Source organism: Pseudophryne corroboree, chromosome 3 (assembly GCF_028390025.1).
Source record: "Pseudophryne corroboree isolate aPseCor3 chromosome 3, aPseCor3.hap2, whole genome shotgun sequence".
Taxonomy (NCBI): domain Eukaryota; kingdom Metazoa; phylum Chordata; class Amphibia; order Anura; family Myobatrachidae; genus Pseudophryne; species Pseudophryne corroboree.
The window spans coordinates 413,459,662-413,469,266 of NC_086446.1; the positions used below are offsets into that span (position 1 = coordinate 413,459,662).

Below are 9,605 nucleotides of genomic sequence, written 5' to 3' on the forward strand. Positions count from 1 at the left end.
GGACCTGCTGGACAAATGGTCCGGATCGCATCTTCAGATGCATCAGCGGATAACCCTGTCACCAAGGACAAGGGTGTCCCTCCTGTGGTGGTTGCAGAGTGCTCATCTTCTAGAGGGCCGCAGATTAGGCATTCAGGACTGGGTCCTGGTGACCACGGATGCCAGCCTGGGAGGCTGGGGAGCAGTCACACAGGGAAGGAATATCCAGGGCTTATGGTCAAGCCTGGAGACATCACTTCACATAAATATCCTGAAGCTAAGGGACATTTACAATGCTCTAAGCTTAGCAAGACCTCTGCTTCAAGGTCAGCCGGTGTTGATCCAGTCGGACAACATCACGGCAGTCACCCACGTAAACAGACAGGGTGGCACAAGAAGCAGGAGGGCAATGGCAGAAGCTGCAAGGATTCTTCGCTGGGCGGAAAATCATGTGATAGCACTGTCAGCAGTATTCATTCCGGGAGTGGACAACTGGGAAGCAGACTTCCTCAGCACGACCTCCACCCGGGAGAGTGGGGACTTCACCCAGAAGTCTTCCACATGATTAAAAACTCGACAGGTATTGCGCCAGGTCCAGGGACCCTCAGGCAATAAGCTGTAGACGCTCTGGTAACACCGTGGGTGTACTCTTGGTAAATTATTGAAATTTAAATGATGAAGAGGAGGATCGTTTGGAATCCTACCTCTTGTTGGTTTAATTAAAAATTAACTTTTATTGATAAATTAAGAATTCACTGAAGGGTGAACAAAAAATTAATGATTATAAGTGTGAGAATCTAGATTGCCATTGTAACAAATATGGTTCTAGATATAGCAGGTGAAAATATTCTTGCTGTAATTGTACATATGTGTGAATCATAATGTATGTACGTCACAGAAGGGATCGAAGTATAGAGTCAGCTCTAAAGAAAATGGTACAGGAATTTTCCTGAGTGAAAAACGGCCCACAGCACCTAGTATTCCCTGGAGGTCTCCCATCCACGTACTAACCAGGCCATACCTGCTTAGCTTCCAAGATCGGACGTGATCGGGCGCATTCAGGATAGTATGGCCGTGGGCCAGTAATTGTCAGGAAATACTGTTGGTGTTAAATGGTGATCTGTGGGTCTGATAAAACAGATGTAAATGATATTTAGAAAAATATGATATGAGGATTCTCCTCAAAAAAGAATGTCACACAGCACTTGGTATTCCCTGGAGGTCTCCCATCCAAGTACTGGCCAGGTCTTTATCTGCTTAGCTTCCTGAATCGAATGTGATCTGGTATGTTCAGGATAACATGGCCGTGGGCCAGATAAAACAGAAAATTGGCAGACACTCCTCTGAATAGGTAAGAGTATCTAAAAAGTGCTTGTGAGCTCCTATCACTGAAATTACGATTGTGGGAGTCTATGCAAGAAAAATTAAATCTGCTGCTGTCTTGTAACAAATAGAGCTATAAACTCATTATAAGCATGATATCTTTTCTCCCAGATTTGGGAGTGGTAAATTATGGCAAATCAGTATCAAACTTATTTGTAAATGATAAAAAATAGAAAATAGAAAAATAGAAAAATAGAAAAATAGAAATGATCTCTTCTGTCTTTTGCTGTGAGTAGCTAATATTTATCAAAAAAGTGAAAAATGAAGAAGAAGAGCAGAAGGTGATTTAAGTCCATATGATGAACAGCAAACAAGACACATAAAAACTGGGTATTGAAAGTCTTTTGCCCATATGTTAAATTCCAATGGGTGGCTGATATGACAATTCTTATGTGATCTGTTACCAAGAAATAGTTTCCAATATTGATGGAATGAGCCGTATAGAAACAATTGTTATTTTAGGTTAGGCTGCATGGATACAATGTAAGCAGCACACAGTTAGGATCTTTATCATTCCGGTGGAAACATAGATATGAATGAGGTTACACTATACTTCTAGAATGACTGTATAAAGAGAATCAATTCTAAGTATAGTTACGGAGCAGGTGCACGGATGATTGCGCCAAACGAGTTCTGGTGCGATGCTTGGAAATAAATATATGGTTAGGGGTTACCGTTTTCCAATGCTATAGACGTCCCTGCAATTGATTGCTGGAGTCTGTCTCCGAGTCAGTCTCCGAGCTCCGTGCTCCGTGTTCTGTTACTTTGCGGCCGCCCGTTCCGGAGAGGGCGAAGCCGCAATGACGTCACCTGTTAGACGTCAGGATTCCGACGTACGTTTCACCTGTAGGCTTGTTCACGGAAGCCCCGTGTTTGCTCTCACCTGATGGTCCCTTAAATAGGATGCATGCATTTAAGGTGAAACGTACGTCGGAATCCTGACGTCTAACAGGTGACGTCATTGCGGCTTCGCCCTCTCCGGAACGGGCGGCCGCAAAGTCACAGAACACGGAGCACGGAGCTCGGAGACTGACTCGGAGACAGACTCCAGCAATCAATTGCAGGGACGTCTATAGCATTGGAAAACGGTAACCCCTAACCATATATTTATTTCCAAGCATCGCACCAGAACTCGTTTGGCGCAATCATCCGTGCACCTGCTCCGTAACTATACTTAGAATTGATTCTCTTTATACAGTCATTCTAGAAGTATAGTGTAAGCTCATTCATATCTATGTTTCCACCGGAATGATAAAGATCCTAACTGTGTGCTGCTTACATTGTATCCATGCAGCCTAACCTAAAATAACAATTGTTTCTATACGGCTCATTCCATCAATATTGGAAACTATTTCTTGGTAACAGATCACATAAGAATTGTCATATCAGCCACCCATTGGAATTTAACATATGGGCAAAAGACTTTCAATACCCAGTTTTTATGTGTCTTGTTTGCTGTTCATCATATGGACTTAAATCACCTTCTGCTCTTCTTCTTCATTTTTCACTTTTTTGATAAATATTAGCTACTCACAGCAAAAGACAGAAGAGATCATTTCTATTTTTCTATTTTTCTATTTTTCTATTTTCTATTTTTTATCATTTACAAATAAGTTTGATACTGATTTGCCATAATTTACCACTCCCAAATCTGGGAGAAAAGATATCATGCTTATAATGAGTTTATAGCTCTATTTGTTACAAGACAGCAGCAGATTTAATTTTTCTTGCATAGACTCCCACAATCGTAATTTCAGTGATAGGAGCTCACAAGCACTTTTTAGATACTCTTACCTATTCAGAGGAGTGTCTGCCAATTTTCTGTTTTATCTGGCCCACGGCCATGTTATCCTGAACATACCAGATCACATTCGATTCAGGAAGCTAAGCAGATAAAGACCTGGCCAGTACTTGGATGGGAGACCTCCAGGGAATACCAAGTGCTGTGTGACATTCTTTTTTGAGGAGAATCCTCATATCATATTTTTCTAAATATCATTTACATCTGTTTTATCAGACCCACAGATCACCATTTAACACCAACAGTATTTCCTGACAATTACTGGCCCACGGCCATACTATCCTGAATGCGCCCGATCACGTCCGATCTTGGAAGCTAAGCAGGTATGGCCTGGTTAGTACGTGGATGGGAGACCTCCAGGGAATACTAGGTGCTGTGGGCCGTTTTTCACTCAGGAAAATTCCTGTACCATTTTCTTTAGAGCTGACTCTATACTTCGATCCCTTCTGTGACGTACATACATTATGATTCACACATATGTACAATTACAGCAAGAATATTTTCACCTGCTATATCTAGAACCATATTTGTTACAATGGCAATCTAGATTCTCACACTTATAATCATTAATTTTTTGTTCACCCTTCAGTGAATTCTTAATTTATCAATAAAAGTTAATTTTTAATTAAACCAACAAGAGGTAGGATTCCAAACGATCCTCCTCTTCATCATTTAAATTTCAATAATTTACCAAGAGTGCTTCCACACAAGGGTATTTTGTCTTTCTCTTGTTTTCCTCCTGTAGTCAAACTACAAAATCTGTGGGAGCACCACCAAAACTCAGTACTATTTATGATCTACAAATAATAATAGTCTATACTTTTGGTATCTAATAGATTTACTTTTGTGTTATTCATAATCAATATCATTGAAGCTGGTGCAAATCCACAACCCCCCTTCCTCTACAACACCGTGGGTGTACCAGTCAGGGTATGTGTTCCCTCCTCTGCCTCTCATACCCAAGGTACTGAGATTGATAAGATGGAGAGGAGTAAGCACTATATTCGTGGTTCCGGATTGGCCAAGAAGGACTTGGTAACCGGAACTTCAAGAGATGCTCACGGAGGATCCGTGGCCTCTACCTCTAAGAAGGGACCTGCTTCAGCAAGGACCCTGTCTGTTCCAAGACTTACCGCGGCTGCGTTTGACGGCATGGCGGTTGAACGCTGGATCCTGAAGGAAAAAAGGCATTCCGGATGAAGTCATCCCTATCCTGATCAAAGCCAGGAAGGATGTAACCGCAAAAACATTATCACCGCAATTGGCGTAAATATGTTGCGTGGTGCGAGGCCAGTAAGGCCCGACGGAGGAAATTCAACTGGGTCGATTCCTACATTTCCTGCAAACAGGAGTGTCTATGGGCCTGAAATTGGGGTCCATTAAGGTTCAAATTTCGGCCCTGTCAATTTTCTTCCAAAAAGAACTAGCTTCAGTCCCTGAAGTTCAGACGTTGTAAAAGGGGTACTGCATATACAGCCTCCTTTTGTGCCTCCAGTGGCACTTTGGGATCTCAATGTAGTTTTGGGTTCCAAAAGTCACATTGGTTTGAACCACTTAAATCTGTGGAGTTAAAATATCTCACATGGAAAGTGGTCATGCTGTTGGCCCTGGCCTGGGCCAGGCGCGTGTCAGAATTGGCGGCTTTATCCTGAAAAAGCCCTTATCTGATTTTCCATTCGGACAGGGCGGAATTGAGGACTCGTCCTCAGTTTCTCCCCAAGGTGGTTTCAGCGTCTCACCTGAACCAACCTATTGGTGGTGCCTGCGGCTACTAGGGACTTGGAGGCCTCCAAGTTGCTAGACGTTGTCAGTGCCCTGAAAATATATGTTTCCAGGACGGCTGGAGTCAGGAAATCTGACTCGCTGTTTATCCTGTGTGCACCCAACAAGCTGGGTGCTCCTGCTTCTAAGCAGACTATTGCTCGTTGGATTTGTAGTACAATTCAGCTTGCACATTCTGTGGCAGGCCTGCCACAGCCAAAAATCTGTAAATGCCCACTCCACAAGGAAGGTGGGCTCATCTTGGGCGGCTGCCCGAGGGGTCTCGGCTTTACAACTTTGCCGAGCAGCTACTTGGTCAGGAGCAAATACGTTTGTAAAATTCTACAAAATTGATATCCTGGCTGAGGAGGACCTGGAGTTCTCTCATTTGGTGCTGCAGAGTCATCCGCACTCTCCCGCCCGTTTGGGAGCTTTGGTATAATCCCCATGGTCCTTACGGAGTCCCCAGCATCCACTTAGGACGTTAGAGAAAATAAGAATTTACTTACCGATAATTCTATTTCTCATAGTCCGTAGTGGATGCTGGGCGCCCATCCCAAGTGCGGATTGTCTGCAATACTTGTACATAGTTATTGTTACAAAAATCGGGTTATTATTGTTGTGAGCCATCTTTCAGAGGCTCCTCTGTTATCATGCTGTTAACTGGGTTCAGATCACAGGTTATACGGTGTGATTGGTGTGGCTGGTATGAGTCTTACCCGGGATTCAAAATCCTTCCTTATTGTGTACGCTCGTCCGGGCACAGTATCCTAACTGAGGCTTGGAGGAGGGTCATAGGGGGAGGAGCCAGTGCACACCAGATAGTCCTAAAGCTTTCTTTAGATGTGCCCAGTCTCCTGCGGAGCCGCTATTCCCCATGGTCCTTACGGAGTCCCCAGCATCCACTACGGACTATGAGAAATAGAATTATCGGTAAGTAAATTCTTATTATCTGACACTGTGGGGGCATTTGTGTATATGGCACTGTGGGACAATGTATATCTGGCACTGTGGGAGCATTTGTGTATATGGCACTGTGGGGCAACATATACAGTATCTGGCACTGTGAGGGCATTTGTGTATCTGTCACTGTGGGGGCATTTGTGTATCTGGCACTCTAGGGCAATGTGTATCTGGCACTTTAGGGCAATGTGTATCTGGCACTATTGGAGTCATATGTGTATCTGCCTTCCCCCCCATATGTGTATCACGACCCCACTTTTATTTGCCATGCCCCATGTGGCATTTAGCCACACCCAATTTTTTTTGGCATGCGCGCACACAGTACCTGTAAGAATTTTTTTCTACTTGCACCACTGACTTTGGGTAAGGCATTGTGTACTTCATATGCTTTTGCCTGCCCATCTTACACCCCTTTCTCCTTGATTTTCATTGGGAAAGCAGGTCGTCGGTATAGATCAAGTTGCAAAAAACCCTCAGAACCAATAAGAAAAAAGGAAACAGAACCAATATGAAACTATTTCCTTTCTGCACCTGAACAATGCTGCAATACTCAAGTGGCTATTTGACCTACTGTATATTTAAAATACAGCCTTGGTTGGTCTTTACACTTAGCATATATCTTCATATAGATCATATACATTCCATCTCTTACACGTGACATCATGAAGATGATTGGACCCTGCTACATCAGTTCCCTATTTAAGTCAATATTTAGTTTGCTATTTATGTTCTGTACCTGGAAGATCTAAGACTTCTCAAGGAGAAGTCTGTACGTGTAAAATAAGATAGAGAAAGCACAGATGAGTGGGTACGTGATGGATGGTGGAATACATTAAAAGCAGCAGCATATTTAATTACCAGTACTGATTTAGTGTCTTTTTGCCTTCAAAACGGAACTAGATATGCTGCGTATTAGTTGTTTGTATAGGAGAAAAACATCAGAAAAACAGTTCCCATAATGTGATTAGTGCAATAAAATAAGGTTTAAAATATGGTCAGATTTTTTCAACAATATTTGCAGGTTATCCACCAAAAACACTTGATTTAGGGGTACCTGCAAATATTAAGTACTCTGTGGATGGCATATTAAGGGACCACAGCAGATATCTTCCCCAGCAATGGCCACCGCACATGGGCCCTCATTCCGAGTTGTTCGCTCGCTAGCTGCTTTTAGCAGCATTGCACACGCTAGGCCGCCGCCCTCTGGGAGTGTATCTTAGTATAGCAGAATAGCGAACGAAAGATTAGCAGAATTGCTACTAAATAATTCTTTGCAGTTTCTGAGTAGCTCCGGACCTACTCAGATTGCGATCAGCTCAGTCCGTTTAGTTCCTGGTTTGACGTCACACACACGCCCTGCGTTCGGCCAGCCACTCCCTCATTTCCCCAGCCACTCCCTCGTTTCCCCAGCTACTCCCACGTTTTTTCCTGACACGCCTGCATTTTTTTTGCATACGCCGGGAAAACGTTGAGTTGCCACCCAGAAACGCCCCTTTCCTGTCAATCACACACCGATCAGCAGTGCGACTGAAAAGCGCCGCTGAAGCCACAGCAAAACTGCAAAGTTTTTAGTAAAATAACTAAGCGCATGCACTCTGCGTACCATGCGCATGCGCAGTTAGCAACAAATTGCAGCATAGTGGAAAAATGGCAACGAGCGAACAACTTGGAATGACCCCCATGAGCTCTAAAGCAGACCATGTATGTGATGTAGTGCCACGGGGTCCAAAAAGAGAAGTGATATGATTGCTAATGTGATCTCTCCTAAAGAGCCCTACACATTGGCCGATCCGCCGCCGAGCTGCCCGCCGGCGGATATGGCCGACGGACGACCCGGCGGCGGAGGGGCAGTGACGGGGGGAGTGAAGTTTCTTCACTCCCCCCGTCACCCCGGCTGCATTGAAGTGCAGGCAAATATGGACGAGATCGTATATATTGGCCTGCATGTTCAGCCGACGGGGGACCAGCGATGAACGAGCGCGGGGCCGCACATCGTTCATCGCTGGAGCCTCCACACTGCATGATATGAACGTTATCTCGTTCATTAATGAACGAGATCGTTCATATCGTGCAGTGATGACGGCCAGTGTGTAGGGCCTATAACACATCGCAGGGCTGGGCTCCTTTTGGAGCCGTTGTCCCTGCCTGTGTATACTGTTACATACAGACAAATCTTAATTTCTTATTGCTGATATTAATTGATAAATATGCCCCATCATTTCTAAACAGGAGCAGAAAACACTGTTCACCAGCGTTATCTGCTCAAAATAAAGTCCTGCATGGTTTAAATTAATTATTGTATACATATTTTCACCTGGAAGAACCTGACCTCTTTACAAATATTCCACACCCACTTTAACCCACTGGGACTGGACTCTAGCTACAGTCTCACTGTTTAGAATAACAACAATGGGGTATATTTACTATGCTCCCGATTTTGACTGATGTGGTGTTTTTTGTTCAAAGTGTCATCTCGGGAATTTACTAAACTCAAATCTTGGCAGTGATGAGGGCATTCGTATTTTTTTTACGGCTGTGTTGTAAAAATACGAATGAATACACCATCGGTCAAACGCTGCTGTTTAGGTATAGAACTCATTTACTATGCATTCGTATTTGAAATCTTTACCGTGAAAGAGCATTTGCGGTCGTAAAAAAATACAATTCGTAAAAAAACACGGGAAAAAAGTAGACCTGCTTTTGAGAAGCGTGTTTACATGTGTTCCGACTTCATCATTAATCACACCTGCATTTTTGGCCCTTTAAAAGGTGGGCCAGCACATTTGCCAAATCAATCACTCTGAAATGGCTGCTGCCGTGTGTAGCAGTGAATTTGGTTTTGCTGTGGGATTCCTGAGACTGCTCCATGAGGCTACAAGAAACCAGGGCCAGGAAACTGAACATGGTCAGCAGGATGTACAGGTGCCGCGGAGGCTGCGCAGACCTCGGTTTTTTAGGGGGCGTTTGAACTTAAACGCATTGGCCGATGACCAGGTCATACAGATGATCAGGCTAAATAGGACCAACATTTTCCGTCTGTATGACCTAGTCAAACTGGACCTAGACCCTGAGACAGCACGCTCTCACTCTGTCTCAGGCCTGCACAAACTCCTGGCTGTGTTGCACTTTATGGCTACTGGCAGCTTTCAGGCTGTGACAGGCGATGTAATAGGAATCTCACAGCCCACCTTTTCAAAATATTTAAATCAGGTGAGGCAAACCATACATACTCCTCTTTGCCCCATTTCTGTATTGTGTAATGTGAATTTATAACAGTATAAAGTGCTTAAGACACTCACCTTATATTTTTGACTGTACACTCAGGTTTTGGATGCATTTGAACCCCACATAGATGCTTCTATCTGCTTCCCTACCCAGGAGTCTCAGTGGCATGCAGTCAAGGTAGCTTTCTATGAGCTTGCTGGCATGCCAAATGTGCTGGGTGCCATAGATTGCACACACGTTGAGCTGAGACCACCTAGGGGCAGGCAATATATTTATATAAATAGACATTTTGGGCAATCAACTAATGTCCAGGTGGTTTGTGATGCAAATCTCAAAATTATGAGTGTTGTTGCGGGTTACCCTGGCGGCTGCCATGACTCCTTCATCCTCAGTCAGTCATCCCTCTTTGATAAATTTGAGGCTGGAGAAATGCCGGATGGCTGGCTGCTGGGTATGTACCAAGTATTTGTGTTTAATTGTGTTTGATTTTGTG

At 43.9% G+C, this 9,605-nt stretch overlaps 2 pseudogenes; one reads left to right on the top strand and one right to left on the bottom strand.

Moving 5' to 3' along the window:
- Positions 1-941: 941 nt before the first annotated feature.
- Positions 942-1,059, bottom strand: LOC134891360 (5S ribosomal RNA; annotated as a pseudogene).
- Positions 1,060-3,427: 2,368 nt separating this feature from the next.
- LOC134891361 (5S ribosomal RNA) lies at positions 3,428-3,545 on the top strand (annotated as a pseudogene).
- Positions 3,546-9,605: the final 6,060 nt, after the last annotated feature.